Source organism: Osmia lignaria, chromosome 7, assembly GCF_051020975.1.
Source record: "Osmia lignaria lignaria isolate PbOS001 chromosome 7, iyOsmLign1, whole genome shotgun sequence".
In the NCBI taxonomy this organism is placed as follows: Eukaryota; Metazoa; Arthropoda; class Insecta; order Hymenoptera; family Megachilidae; genus Osmia; species Osmia lignaria.
Genome location: NC_135038.1, coordinates 6137465 through 6152880, shown reverse-complemented (window position 1 = coordinate 6152880; position 15416 = coordinate 6137465). Strand labels below are relative to the sequence as shown.

The 15416-nt window shown below is 50.7% G+C and overlaps 1 protein-coding gene across 8 annotated transcripts in view; it reads right to left on the bottom strand.

The window, feature by feature from the left end:
• Lar (tyrosine-protein phosphatase Lar) overlaps positions 1 to 15416 on the bottom strand; it is a 211325-nt gene that overhangs the window by 81072 nt on the left and 114837 nt on the right. The window lies entirely within an intron of this gene.

Below are 15416 nucleotides of genomic sequence, written 5' to 3'. Positions count from 1 at the left end.
CGGGGTATTCGAGCCAATAATTAACGACGCTCCAGAGTAAAGCGTAAATAAAAGTAGGAAAAACGCGAGGGATCGATCGACACGAACTCGGTACGGAAAGAACAGCGCAGTGGAGCGGGGTAGCTTTTATTACTGGTCGTTTGGCGGCGACGTGGCGGTTCCCTCCCTTTTCTTTATCAAAGCGTCAACCTATTAAACCATAGCCTGGTGTCCTTCGGTGGAAAGATTGACGTGTAACGCATAATGGACACAAGGAAAAGTCGAGGGGAAAAATGAAAGAGCCCTACGTGTACCGCAACGTCCGTTCTTTCGCGGGAAAGGAAACAAATACGATTAAAGTTGGAGGAAGAGAGAGAGAGAGAGAGAGAGAGTGAGTTGGATGGAAAATAAACGACGGGACAGCGAGAAAGGAGACGAATCGATGGCTGGCTTCGGAGCGAATTAATTTCGTGGAATCACGGCTGCGAGTAGGAAATCACGTTTAACGTTCGAGCGTTTGGACGTTCGGTTGTTCGGTTGTTCGCTGGTGGGTGGACGCGGTCGGGAGGATGGCTTTCTCATTGGGTTCGTGATCTACGATATTGGCGTAGTGGCGGACCGAGACACCGAGCAACCACCACGAATTCGTAACTCTGTGCACACGGTGTTTCCATCCGATGCTTTTAAACGATCCCTACACTCTGGCCAGAGTCGTAGATCGAACAATGATCACCAAAAATCTAGGCGGAAACAAAGTGTGCGAGCGACGATAGGGAGGAGGAAGATGCGAGATTTCAATTGTCGAACTCGGCACTGTCCTCGTCGGCAGTTCTGTAGCTCGAATAGCCTATGTGGTCTATTACCGGACCGCTAAGAGGGTGGAATTGATTAAATAATTGGCCCCTTAGATCGGGGGCTAGTTTCTGGAATGAATGCGCTGGCTGCTGGCCAAAGCTCGTTCGAGCTGTCGAGGGCCAGGAGAAGGAAGAAGGGCGGATGGGGTTGGTGGAAACCACTCCTTCGCAGCAAGTACCCCGCCGCGCGACCACCCTGCCATAGAACACGGCTGCTACGTGGCGCGATAGATAGATAGATAGATAGAGAGAATCGGCGCGATGGTTAACTGGAAGGCGATTGTCTCGTCTCGTCTCGTCTTCTCGCGTGGTTAGGACACTGCGAGCATCTTTGGCAAACGACTCGAAAGCGACGTCCATTAAACCTTTTAATTCCCTCTCGGATCGTAGCCGAACTGCCAATGCCACGTCATCGAACGTATTTCACCAGCCAACTCGACCCGACCAGCTCGCGTTAATTAACGTACCTTTATGCGAGCCGGTTCGATCGCAGTTTTTGCTATCGCTAAAAACGCCCACCAGCTAGAACGCTTGGCGAGCTCGACCACGATAACGACCGACGTTTCAAAGCGTAGCCGCCAATTCCCCACACTTTTCAGCGGTTTGTTTATAGTAACGAGATAAGATACGCGATCGATGTATGGTCCATACATGTCCCTGCCAATTCGACGAATTACCTTTTGCAAGTACGTCATGCGAAAGAAGTTGGAAAGAAGGATTTCTCCTGGAGGTGGAAAGTTCGATCAACAATGTGGATAGCATAAATGCGAGGTAATAATTTTACTAGGGCGATTCGGTCAGCCAGTTAACACCGACGCGGCGGACGCGTTAAAGAGCTCGAGACTTTGCGTGATAGCCCTTCGAGAAACTCGTTTCGGGAAGCATGCGATTAAAACGACTACTGGCTACGTTGCTATACTAATTAGAGCCCCGTTTCCATGACGCGTTGGGCGGCTCGGCTTCGATGTTGACGTAGAAACAACTTTGCTTGGACTAGTCGACGAAACAATTGCACGCGGCCAGCGAAAACGTATATATCGAACCCCTCGATTCCGTTCGATTTCAAACGCTATCCTCGAATAACAAGGCTGCTCCTCTTCGACGATTACTATTACCGATATCTCGAACGATTCCCCTCGATCGTGCCGCGGTACGTACGATAAGGATAGGTGTCTGGGTGGAACGTTACTCCTGGTACAAGGTTTACTTTGGATTTCGATGCCGATCGCGAAAAACCTGGAACGAAGCTAACCCCAAGGCAAACAGGAACGAAACGAGAAGGGATAAGTAAAACGGTTTAACCGGCTCTTCAGATAATAGACATAAATATTCGCGGGCTTTTTCGGATTTATATTTTGCGCGTATCAGCCATCTAATTTACATGGAAAATTTAGTGGAGGCGACGCACCCTTCCGGTGAAACGTTCTGGGGCATTTCCGTGTACGCGGGTACGGTAGCGAGTGATGGCGTGTGCGCGCCACCGCCACCGCCACCGCCACCACCTTTTACCCCCGGTCAAACTGAGGCAACAAAAGGAACACGGGAAGAAAAAAGAAAGAGAAAAGAGCAGACGGAATGAGAAATGGAGGAAAAACGAAGGGCAACGTTCAGAAGATATAGCCCCGTTCGATATAACTCTTGACTAAGCTGCGCTATTGAAAAATGATATTCTAGTCCCGCGAATGAAATATTATCGCTTCCAGTTCCGTCGCGCGATCTCGCCCTGAATAACCTTTCCTTCCCATCTAGAGAATACTCGAACCGCCCCTGACCGATCGTCTCGAATTCGTCTCTCGTTTCAAAATGCTTGAAAATTAATGGGAAATTTCTCGGAACCATCGATAGTTTGACGATTAAAGTTTGACGAATCAAAATGAGGGGCGCCCTAACGTTTCCCCTTTTACGATAAGGAAACTGATAAAGAAGGATGTGCTTCTGATTTTGAAGGGATTTCTTTGGGAAGGAAAAATCGCGAGAACGGCTCGATAAGAAGTTTTCCCGTGGAAGAGATTATCGGAAAATCGTGGGGACGAGTCGACGTAAACGGGTGGAAGGAAATATCGCGCGTACGGACGAGTATACGGATACGAGAGGCGCGAGCTGGAATAGGTTGAATCGTTCGAGTAATTCCCTTTTACGATTTTCTCGGCCCATTCTACGGCCGGGTAATGTTCCAAGTGCACGGTGAAAGAGAAACATAAGCGGTACGGAAAGAGGACCAAACGAGCTGAATCGAGGGAAAAGAAATTCGCGAGAAAGGCAAGCGAGACGCAGTCGGTACCCGCTGTTAGGCATCCTCGTGCGTCTTTCGCGACTGCTCCTGCAGCTGCAAAAACTATTCGAGATTTCTACTCGAATTTTATGATTTAAATCGCGCAGTCGGCAATATTCGCCCTTTTCGCGCTCCCTTCGCAATCGAGTCAGCAGTTGATCTTTCGCTTTACTTTTATGACGCGGCTTGCGTTTCGCTATCATTTGCAACCTTTATATCGCGACTCATACCGGACAATTTTCACGAAACGAGCGACGCTCGGTTCCTTCGCGCGTCGACGAGAAAGCGTGTGCATTTCGGTCTCGGTTGATTCGCGGTGAGCCACGCGCTATGATCAGGACAGCGTAATAACGAGAAAGCATAAATTGACAATTTGTCCCGGAGTATTGGTTCGGCTGACCAGCTAGGTCAAACGAAATAATTGGTACTCCCTGTCAAGTACCGCGCCTCCACTTCCCTCTACCATCCCATTTTCCTTTGTCCGCCGCGGCGATTTCTCTCTCGCGACTCTCGCGTTGCACCCATCTCGAAATTCATCGCGCCGCGTCACCCGTTATCGCATAACGTTGCTGGATATCCGAGGAAAGCAAAATCCACCTCGATGCTCTCACGTAAGCATGCAATTTTACGAGTGTTCGACCGAGGGGGCCGAGTAAATCCGTTCCCGCTCTAGAATCTATAGGATAAACGCGATCGCCTGAAAATTACCGATGATAAAGAACGCGATTTTCTAGCCGATAGAAAGGCGCGGAGAGGTGAACGTTCGAATAACCGTGGACAGGGTGTATTTTTGCCAAACGCATACACGCAGCTTTGCAGCTGGCACCAACGAACCAATTCCCCTACGTCCCCTGCATTCTTCGACCACCTATTTTTATATATCTATACAGGGTATATATTACGCTTCAAGAACGGTCGCCGCCATTTATACGCTCAATTCGGTACGAATGAGCCCCAACGGAGGAATACTCGTAAAGCTTTCGTTGGAAATTCAAACGCGACTCAGCTTTCCGAACAATTTACTTCGAGCTCGCGAGGCCGCGCGATGCGATCTCTGCGCTTGATTCACGAACCGCCAGCCACTGTTCCCGATCGCATTCCTACCCGATACGACACGCTTTTCCCTTTTCACCTCGGAAAGATCGGAAAGATTTCTCTTTCGCTACGGCAGAGGAGAAGGCTGGAAACCGAAATATTACAGAGCCAGTGCGATCTGCCGGCCGAGATAAACCGTGAGCGAAACACGTGCAAACAACCCAACACAGACCGGATACGAATCTTCTCGACGAGTCGAAAAATACCTTTTACGGCTAAAATCCTACGGCGGGTTGTTTTTCCAGCGGATACGACCGAGAAAGGATACCGATTGCGTTTGCTAAGCTGTTGGCTCGATTCTCCAATCTGCCGCGTGCTTCGTCAGGGCTCCCCTTCGCATCGAATCGAGCGGTTCAGATCGAAAGGGTTGAGATTACGACGAGATTACGACGAGAGTAGGTGTTCCCCGAGCAAGCACAGGCAACGCAACGCTCGCATTTTTCAAGAAATCGGACGCCGAGGTGACGTCGAAAAGAAAGAAGAAAGGAGGAGGCGAGCGTGCGGCTTTATCCTGTCGCGAAGGTAAACGGTAAACGATTAGGTGCTTCCCTCGCGTTCTCGATACCAAGGGAAACGAATCGTTGGTCCCTCGGAACCGAGTGGCCCTCGAGTGTCATCGTAGCTTTTAATTAAGCTTCACTTGGCCGTGCAAACTTTGTTGTTGGATGCCGGGGCGTAGACTCCTCCGGGACAGGGACAGGGACAGGTAATTCAGTCTGAACGGACGGACAGCCAACGAGAAGTTTATATTGGTAGACTAGCGGGAGACGCGTCGGCTCTATTATTATGTTTCGCATTTCTCCTTCGTGCCCGACGCGACGCCTGATGCCCGAGTTTCGCATCAACCCTTATCGACCAGCATCGTCGCTGGAAAGAATCCAACGCGAACCTTTTCCTCCCCTATTAAAACGAGTCAGTTTTAATCGAGACCAACCAAAGATAAGTTCCTTCTTAAACCGATGGAAAAATTGTTTCGTTGGCCAAACCGAGAAACCGACGACCCTTGGCGTTCCGACAGGCCGACGACGAGGACGATGGCGGAGTTGTTTTTGCCGGAAGTAAGCCACCGTCCGACAGGATCAGCCTTTATTTTCTTTGGGAACTCGGCGAAGCTTATCTTGGCCCAAGTGTTTCGCCGCATTACCGACTAATCCTTTGAAAATAATTACGCGGAACACCGTTCTCCCTGCAAACGATTTCCCCTACTCAGAGAATCTCGGCCACCCCCGCGAATGGAATCGATGCTTCTCCAGCCGAATCGTTCAACCGGCGCTGCGTAATTGTTATTAAACGAGTGAAAGGATTGCGACTTAACAGAGGCATTCCCATCGGTATATCCATTCGGTTAGTCTTAACAGCGGATACGGTTCGCGTGCCTGACCGGTTACCGCTTACGTCCGCCTTGACAAACGACGTTTCTGCCGTATTTCGCGCGTATCGATTCGGCTCGAGTACTTTGCCCCCGGTTACCGTCAAGAATTTTTTCAGGATCGACCGCTTTGTTCGGCTAAACGCGTGCCTGCCCGCCATGTCGAAAACAATGAGAAGCCGGCGTAAGGGTTTATGAACTTAATATTCCAGCAACGCGGTTCAATTTCCGTTTGTCGCGAATGCCCGCGAACGTACGGATGCACGAACGAATCGGGAAAACAGGCGGATTTGAAGTTATTGTTCGAGGCACGGGCGAGGATAGATAAAGCGGGTGAGGTCGTAGATTTGGATGCGACAACGGTAGCATAGCGAACGCGGCCCGCGGAGGAGGAGAGAAGGAGAGTCTGGCAAGTTTTTCCCATAAATACCGATTATTAAATGTGGTGACTAGTCGCCGTTGCGGTGGTGGGTCGGGAACGCGGCGCGGCTCGGCGTGGCCAGGACTGGCTGCGGTCTCGAGAAATGGTCGACTGGTCGACGATACATAGCTGGCTGGCAGGGCAGCAAGCAAGCAAGCAAGGGTGGACGAGCGAGCAGAGCGAGTGGAACACGAGAAACACCAGGAAGAGGGTGAAGAGAGGGAGAAGGCGGCGTGGCGCGGCGCGAGGAACGCGAGATCGGTGCGACAGGTCGGGAGGGGCGAGTCGTAGGGTCGTGTTCGAGGCTGGCTTTAATACAAGTACAATGCCGCTGGTGTAGGCTTTATGATGACGAAGAGCACCTGGGGGACCGGGAAGCCTGCAATTTCCTCGCCGTCCCGACCCGTCGCACCTGCACCGTCCTCTCGCTATACGTACCATCCCCGGCGCTACATGCATGCGCATTCCTCCAGCTTCCATTCGAGCCGAGCCGAGCCAAGCCGAGTCGAGTCGAGCCATGCCATGCGACGCCACCGCCTCGGTTACAGGGGACCAATTTGTATCCGGGCGCGGAATCGCGGTGATGCGTCTTCGATAATCTCGTTGGGAATTAGCCAGCCACTATTCGAGGAATATCGCGCGTCCGTACTCGAATAAACGGACCCAAGATACGCTACCGACCAGACTTTCCCCAATGAAACTCCAGTCACCCTCCTGCTCCTTATGAACTTAACGTCCCTCGGACCGGATGCTTTGCAAGTAATAGACGATGCTATCGCTCTCCCGACGCGTTCGCAGATTTTCGATAAGGCCGGTTACTTTGCAGAGGAAACGGATCGTTCGACTGTCACGTACCACCCATTACCGTCGATGCTCGAAGGAGCGTTTGGCAGCGACCGCGGCAGCAGCCAAAAAGCGGAAATAATGAGAGCAACGACGTAAAAACGAGGGATAAAGGGTTAAACGAAGGAAGGAACGAGCGGGAATAAAAAGAGAAGCGAAACACGCGGGCAGAAAAAGAAGGCCGGTACCAGCTTCCAGATTCCAACGAGCGGATCGTTAAACTGGCGGAAACTTTTAATCGTTTGAACGGCGAGTCGAGCGTTTTCCCTTAACCGTATTTGCGTCCGTATCGAAGGTAAATGCTACGATTCCTCCGAGACGCGTTGGAAAAACTCCAGAGTACCGTTCACCATATTATTTCGCGTACCTCGCCGAAAAGTTGTCTCCTAACAAAAAGCGTATTCTTTCTTTCCTTCGTTTTCGAGTGAATCGAAAACGGACGAACTTATCTTTCAGTTCCTTTGAAAGGCGAAAAAGTGAAACAAAGGGAAGAGCAAAGTATCGCAAGATTTCGCTACGGTTCGTCCCAGGATCGCGTATATTTGTTTGCACGCGTAAACAGAGAGAAGAGGGTACATAGCAGGGGGGGTAGGAAAGAAAGCAGCATCGGCGTGAAAAAGGTGGTGGAACGAGTGCGAATTCCTGGGAAACAGGAAAAAGTTGGTAATTAAAGCGCGAGGCAGGAGGAGAGAAAGGTAGCGAGAAGACGCGGAGCGGCGCGAGTAACAGCGAGGGTTGAAAGCGAGGCACCGGCGAACGGAAGACCAGGAGAAGCCACCCAGGAAAATGCATGGAAATGTATTCCCGGGAGCAAAGGCGGTCCGAGGGTGAAACCAAGAGACGGGGAGATGGATAGAGAAGCCAGAGAAAGAGGAAGGAGGCTAACCATGATGGGGAGAGGGTACGCGAAAGGATAGGGTAAGAGGGACAGGCGAGGGTGAAAGGAGAGACGGCAGAAACTGCGACCAGGGCGTTGAAGATATTATAAAGGTTGAAAAGCCGACACCACCCTGTCACCAAGAAATTATGCCCGATTCTTCCAACTAGCCGTACCCAAAGTTCAAAGGCGAAAGCACCGTTGTCGTTTCCACCCCTGTCGGGACGCGTCCGCCTCCTCCGTGTCAAAACACAACGATTTCTCTCTCTATTACTTCCCTTCTACAATACTTTTTCTTCCAAGCCGTTTAGTCGAATCGTCGAGCCTTTTTTATCGTGACGCTGGAGAGGAGACCGAAAACGATCGTTCGTTTTTCCCCGTTAAAATCGTGAAACCGCTTCACCCTGGCTTCCCTCGCGCCACCATCTAACCGACCCACCTACCGACCTACGTTTCACTCGCAGAATGAGATACGAGCGAAACAAACCGTGTTTCGTTGCGGTCGCAAAAAGACGAGTCCCTTCTTTGTTTCGTTATCCTGTGTCTGCGTCCACCCTCGCCTCTGCCACGAGATCGTCCTTTTTCTCGGAATAATTTGAATAAACACATCGGATACTCGGATAGACATCTGTCGCGAGAAGGCAGCAGGTTGAAACGGAATTTTGCCAGTGTCACGCGGGATAATTTGGCCGGCTTTGGGTTCTTTCGCATCTCAAACGACCGAACTACGGTCGAGCAAAAAATTCGACGAGGGTTTTTCGGCAGCACGGACACGTGTACACCGGGGTGTATACGACAGAAAATTTAACGCGACTAACCGCGGGGAATTTCGAATGACGGGATCGTGGCGCAGAAGGGAGCTCGCCCAGCGAAACCCTAGCTCCGACTCGAATTCGTATGAAAATCGAGATCGTCGAACGTTCGCACCAAGAATAGAACGAAATTAAACGATTCATAACGCGTTGCCACGAACGCGCGTGCCGCTAACGATTCGGTAGTTAGAATACCATTCATTGGACGATTCGAACCGGTCCAGGGGACGTTAGCTTTCTTCCGGAACCATGTCACGATCGTGCTCCGCAAACTGGATAACATCCAGGGTGGAGGAGCGTCGAAAGCAAGGGAGAGAAAAAAGGGAAATAATATCGCCGGTAACGACGACGCAGCTTCGTTCTAATCTGTACGGTTGCGGGATAAAAAACGCCTGCGAAAAATTGGCAAAATACCAAACGCAGGGGACACGATCGCGTTTCCAGACCATCCATTGTTCCTCTTTCAATTCGGCGCGTGTGTATTCTCGTGGTATCGAATGATCGGCGAACCGACGAGGCGCGTTCTTCGTTTCGTTTTGGAAAATCGTAAGCACCGTGTTGGAGAAAGCGTGGGATGGCCGTTTTCCTTTCCGGTGAATGAAAACGGCCCGGTCGTGGCCGATGCCTACGTCTACTCGTTCCTCCACGCTCTGACCCGAGTGTATCGACATCGAGGTTACACCGAACCACATGCCAGTGCGGTCTCTCTTTGTGTGCATCGGTGGCGCCAGTACACCCCGGCTCGCTCTATACTCGGTGAACTTAATTTCCCCAATTTCGACCGCGCTTCGTCGACCACACGATGCAATTTATACCGAGCAACCTCTTCCAGCGTGTAGCACGGTAATATCTCGGCAGGTCGTACGATTTAGAGGGTTCGGACCTATCGCCTCGCCTAGTTGCAGCACACCTGCACCGGCAACGCATTCTTTCTCATTTCTCCCCGTGCGAAACTGCAGCTTTGGGTCGAATTAACTAAAAACCTTGCCGCCTCCTTGGAAATCGCTTCGACCATCTTCCTGTGTTACCTTTGGCGTCGCGTCGCGTCGCGTCGCGTCGTTCGATTTCGCGATTCGCGTACCCGACAATTTTTTACCCTTTGTTCGACGCGTCACGACACCGGCCAGAGTTTACAGCTTTTCCACGAAGGAAAGTTTGAAATTTCTCAGAGTTCCTAAACGACGAGATCGTCCGGCCCGACAAAGCTTATCGGGGGAATCCAAAGGTAGGATCTGGTCGGTAAACAACTACGACGTTCGTTTGGATCTGATTAAGGGTTTAGTACGGTCCGAGAGTAATACACCTAACGAGGCGAAGCACGTAATTACGCAATTGCGTGTTAGGAAAATATACCCCTCGAGCACGGTCATTCAGTCGCATTCGTTCCTTACGTGACAGCTTCCCTCGTCCACGTTGATTCTCCTAGCCTAGCCTAGCCTAACCTAACCAAAGAACGCGACCAGCGAAACGAAGGCCAGAGTTTTCAGTTTAACCGTGAAAGCAGCCGGAACGGAAACGAAATAGTACACGTTGAAAGATGAGCAGAGAAACGAGACAACGTTTCGCTAAGCTTCTTAGCATATTTCCTCCAAGTTTCGCTATTGTTATCGCGACGTCTATTTTTATTGTATTAATTATCCGCTGATCCTCTTACGGAGTTCGAATTAATTGAGTATTTTATAAGGAGAAGACGGGAGAGAGAAAGGTGATGACAGGGAGAACAAAGGATGCGAGAAGAAGAGAAGATCGGAAGAACGCGAAACTGTTTGGCTTACCACCAACTTTCGAGACGATTGTTGGCTGAGGGGGTTCTCGATTCGATTCTCGACTCGGGGTAATCTCTTCTCGGTTTAATCGAACCAAGCTTCGAGTAGGTCTCGAGCGTTCTTAAATTTTTACCGCAGCCTCCGAGTCGAAGGGAACGCGATAATGCGGTCAAGCGATTCCACCGAGTAACGAGCAACGAAGAGCTCCGGCTTCGTCGGATTATACGCGATACGCTAATTACTTTATGGACGCGTAATGGCTTGCGTGCGTACGTCAAGCAAAAAGGCAGCTCGTTTCCTCCAGAAAACCACGATCCCATCGTAGATAACGCTCGCCCTTTTCTCTGCAAGAAAACTCGTTTCTTTCGTCGCCGGCGTAACATTAAGTTTTCACGCGAACGCGTTTCGCAGGCTAATAATCTACGAGAAAATTAACGAACGTGTAACCGGAACGCTTTTACTTTTCTCATTTACGCGTACGCGTCACGAACCACTCGGCCCTTGGACGAGCGATTGTTTCGCATCGCCGATAATCCGATGTCGAATTTCCGAACCCAGCGCTGGAACGAAGGGGTGAATGCGAGAGAAAGGGATGCTCCTCGAACGAGGAATTCTCTCGACCTCTTGGCTCGGTCCGCGGGAGCTTGAGCCGTTATAGTTTCTATCTGATGGTAAGATAATGTAAACTTATGCGAGGCACGCCCGACACCCCGCCGCCGACCCCCCTCGCACAGCCAAGCACCAAACTTTGCCGGGTTTAAATATATCACCTCCACCATTACGGTTTAACCATATGCTCTTGCATCCCACCCACCGCCTACTATACCTGCTGCCCGTCCCATTCGAACCTACGTCGTCTCCCTCCACACACACACACACACACACACACACATATAACCCATTTCAACCCCTTTCACCCGTACAACCTGCATCCCTTACGGTCTTGCCTGGATTTAGATACGACCTCTACTATCCTCCACTCCTCTTTCGGCTCGTCCCTTTCCGAAAAAGCCTGGGATTAATTGAACCCTTCTCAGAGAGCGCGAGTACCGTTGCCGCGTTTACGAAACAGCTAATTCGCGTTCGAATTGCTCGTCGATACGTGTACCGTATACGCGTCTCGAACCGGGAATCGAGTCGTCGCAACAATTATCCACGCGTTACGATCAATTACGGGCAAACGATAATCGTCGCGAGGAATACCTTGGAGGGCGTATGCGTGCCGCGGCACCGCAACCGAGTCACGTAACGCAACCGAGTGTAATTCTACGCTATCATCGCGTTACACTCACCCACCTAACGTCCACCCTTCCCAGAGTTATCGAGCGCGTCTCGACTCACCTCCTGTCGATATCTCTCTTGCGACCACCGACTTTCCATCCTGTTTCAACCTCCCTCGTCAAAGGATAAATTCCTACGACGACGAAGAGAGGAAAAGGAGCGGGAGCAAAGGTGGAGAAGAAAAAACAGTTCGATAGCTAACGTTGAGTTAATGTTTGCAAAAAACGAGAGAGGTAAAGAGGAAAAAAAGAAAGAAAAGGGAAATATATCGCAGTCCCGCGATGCTCTCGGTTGAATCAACGAAGCGAAAGGAACGTTTACTCTCCGGTCTGGGAAGAGTATCCAATGAAGTCGTAGAGTTTAGTCGAACCCTCCGCGTTCGTTTGTCCAACTCCTAAATTTTATGGCTGCGTTTACTACCCTCACTCTCTCGTTGGTAAATTAATCTCAAGTTTCGCGTTCCGCATCGAAATTCGTAGAGAGATTTAAGACTTTGCGTCCGAACGCGTAGGTGGAAATAGAGAGGTGACACGGTCCTTCGGAACGGCCTCTTCTCGATACCTTCGAGACGAATTATCGTTTTTCCGGATCATTAATCGACCATACCGCTACGCCGCGCCTCCTCGTCTGGCTCTGCGACCAGCCAGCGGAATCGTGATCGAATTTAATAGCAAATACGTCTCTGTGTACCCTACCCCATCGGCGTGTTTACACCGCGAGATCGACTCCAATCGAATCGAACCACCAGCATCGAGCCACGAACGAGACGATTCCAAGATCTCTACAATTCCAGATACGGGTCACGAATCCGTCGACTCGCAACTCGGTCCGATGCAATTTGCCAGATAAATTGTCGCGGTAAATAACCACCCTGCCAAGAAACCAAAATGTTTCCCGTCTCCTCTTCGTCTTGCCTTCTACTACTATGGTTGCTGCTCTTACTACATAGTCTCTTGGTCGTTTACGCGTAAAATCGAATGTACCCGGAAGCGTTCGTGGCGAGAGCAAGGTGGAAGAAGAACGAGGAAATCCGAAGAAGAGCTATCCACGTCCGTTCGTTGTTCGAGCTGAACACCGATGCACGATCGATTATTCGTTCGGTGGATGCCGACGAAAACCAAAACTCGTTGGTATCGAAAATTTGCTTTTCGCGCCTCACCGTCGTCGTTTAATCCCCAATTTGTACGAGCTGCCAGCACCACGAACGATCGCTTTCGCCTCCATCCACCCTCCCTGACGAACTTTGTGAGCGCAGATTGACGTAATCCCGCTTCAATGACGCACCAACGGAGCACCGTATAACGTCGAAACCGCCGATCGCTCTGTTGCGGGCTGCGGTCGCTCGTTAAAATAAAACCACGGTTTGTCGAGCCGCTGCACGATTGATCCGGTTTTCGTCGTTACCGTCGTACGCCGTTTCCTCTCGCAAGCGAACATTGAAAACGTTATTGCCGATCCGAACGTCGCGGACTTCGGTAATTACTAAATCGTCGAGAAGGCGAGGAAAACAAGCGACAAGATCGGCTGTACGACCCGCTTTCCGGCCACGGTTGTAAACGCTCTCGGGAACAAGAAAAACGCGACGAAAAACGGAACAATCTGAAAAGAGAGCTCGTTTAAGGGGCTTCCGCGCGGAACGCGCGAAAGCCGGCCAACAATCTTACTCGGGGCTGGTGATTACGGTCGCTGGTAAATCCGGTCTCCATTAAAAGATCATAAAACCCCGGGGTCGGGACAGAAACAGGTGCAAAGAACTAGCGCGATACAACGGACAAATAAAAAAGGTAACGAAAGATAGTAGTCGAGTCGCCGTTGTCTCCGACGAATACAAAGTCAGACTTCTACTACTTCTTCTCGTCAGGAAACGGAAAGCAATAAGCAACGAGTAAAGTGTTTCCATTGTAATCAGAATATTTTCTTCTAGCAAATGTACTAGCAAATCGACGTATCCAAAATTCGATCGGTTAAACTTGCTACGATTAAAATACACTGATTGTGAACGACGCAGCTGGGTCCGCACGTTTTCTTGCTATCCGAGAGAACGGATCGTGTTTCTTGCGGTGAAATGCAAAGCGCGCAAGTTCGATACACGCGACAGAGAAACGTACGAGCCGAGGGTGTGTTAGGTCCGTTAGGGGTGTAATACCCCTTCCCCCTGCTCTCCACAACGCCCTGGAAATCCCTTAATTTAACGCCCGAAATTAGACATCCCAGACCGGCCGGTTTTGCAGCTAATTTCAAGCCGAGTCAATTTCAGCGTCCGCTTTGAAACTTGATTTTCCGAGTCCCTTATCTCTCAGGATTTCTATCGGAAAGGTGAAATTTTTGATAGGCGCCACACCGACGGAACGTTCGATGGAAATGAACGTCGAACGAGCAACCGATGCTCGTAACGCGTCGATTTACGATTCCATCGTGTAACGAGCGACGTTCGGCGGTGGCAAGAACGTAACCGGAGCGGAAAAGCCGGGGGTCGATATTAATGACATCGAGCACGTTTCGCCGTGGCAAACACAGGACACGGAACCGTATAGCGCGATTAAATTACGCGTCGACTCTTCCGCGACGACGTCCTGTCTCGCTCGAGGAACGCTTGCCTACGTTTCTCTGCACCATCCAACGTCCTCGCTAATTACCCGATAAATTTACGATTTGACTTGCTCCGCTCATCGAATCCCGCTGTTCTCGGGCCAGCCTGATCCGTCGAACGATACCGTAGATATTCACGAGACCCGACCGGGCTAACGTTCGTTGCGAATTCAAATGAGAAAAACGAGAAATGCGAGTAGCCGTAAAACAAAACGCAATCAAGTCTGCTCCAATTTTGATTTTACAGTACGTTTTTTCCGTTAGACGGTGCTTCAGTTTCCCGCGAAATTGTAATCCGGAGCATTCGACGCGTCGCGTCGCGTTGCTTAACCAACAAACGAACCGGGTGAATCGTCTTTGGGCAGTCTCGAGTCTAAGTAGCGACGGTTGGGCAAAATGGTCACGAACGAGCTCGGGGGTGGACGATGGACAGTGGAGAAGCGGAAGGGAGACAGAGCGTGTTGGAGTTGCGCATATGGCGGTCGAAGGGTCCGGCGGCGGGCGCTCGGTGAATGGAAATTGCGGGAAATCAGGAGCAGCCGGTTGTTAAAATCAACGTGTGCGTGCAAGTACCGTTGGTAAAGTTAAACGAGGGCCCGCGGGAAGTATCGTTCCGTTCCTTCCGGCTCATTCGTCGAGAGTGCCAGCTGCACGGTTGTTTCAGGGAAACTCGAGCTCCTATCGAGACGAATTTTCGCTCGCAAATCGCTCCATCATCTTCTCGTACGTTGGCCACGTAAACGCGGTAAGGGCGCGGTCCATCGATATAGCCTGGCTACAGCATCCTCGCGAGTATACTCCAGAATCCGAAATATTCGCGGACGCGTTCGAGACGGGCACGAGATTCGATCGCTGCCGAGACGGCATAATTTCTTGGCCTTCGATGAATCCGTAGAATGTCCGATCATCCTAACCGTCGTGTTATCCGAACGATCGCGGCGTGGTCGATGGAAATTTCTGTTTTTCCCGGTCAACCATCCGTACGCATTCGAGAGTAGCCATTCTCGCGTTTTTACGATCGGACCTCGGAGGAATTTTGCACGCGTCCATAATCTCAGGCAATTATTCATATTTTACGACGGTGTATAATTGACGCCGTAAAACGTCCATTAGTTATCCTTCCAATTCCACGCCAAGCTCACACCGTTCCCCACTCGCTACACCCGACATCGCATCGTCCCTTCTTCCATCCTGTCTCTCGCTCGCTTACTCTCAGTCATCCCAGACACCATTTTCCCATCCTCCCAGCTTTCTCTCC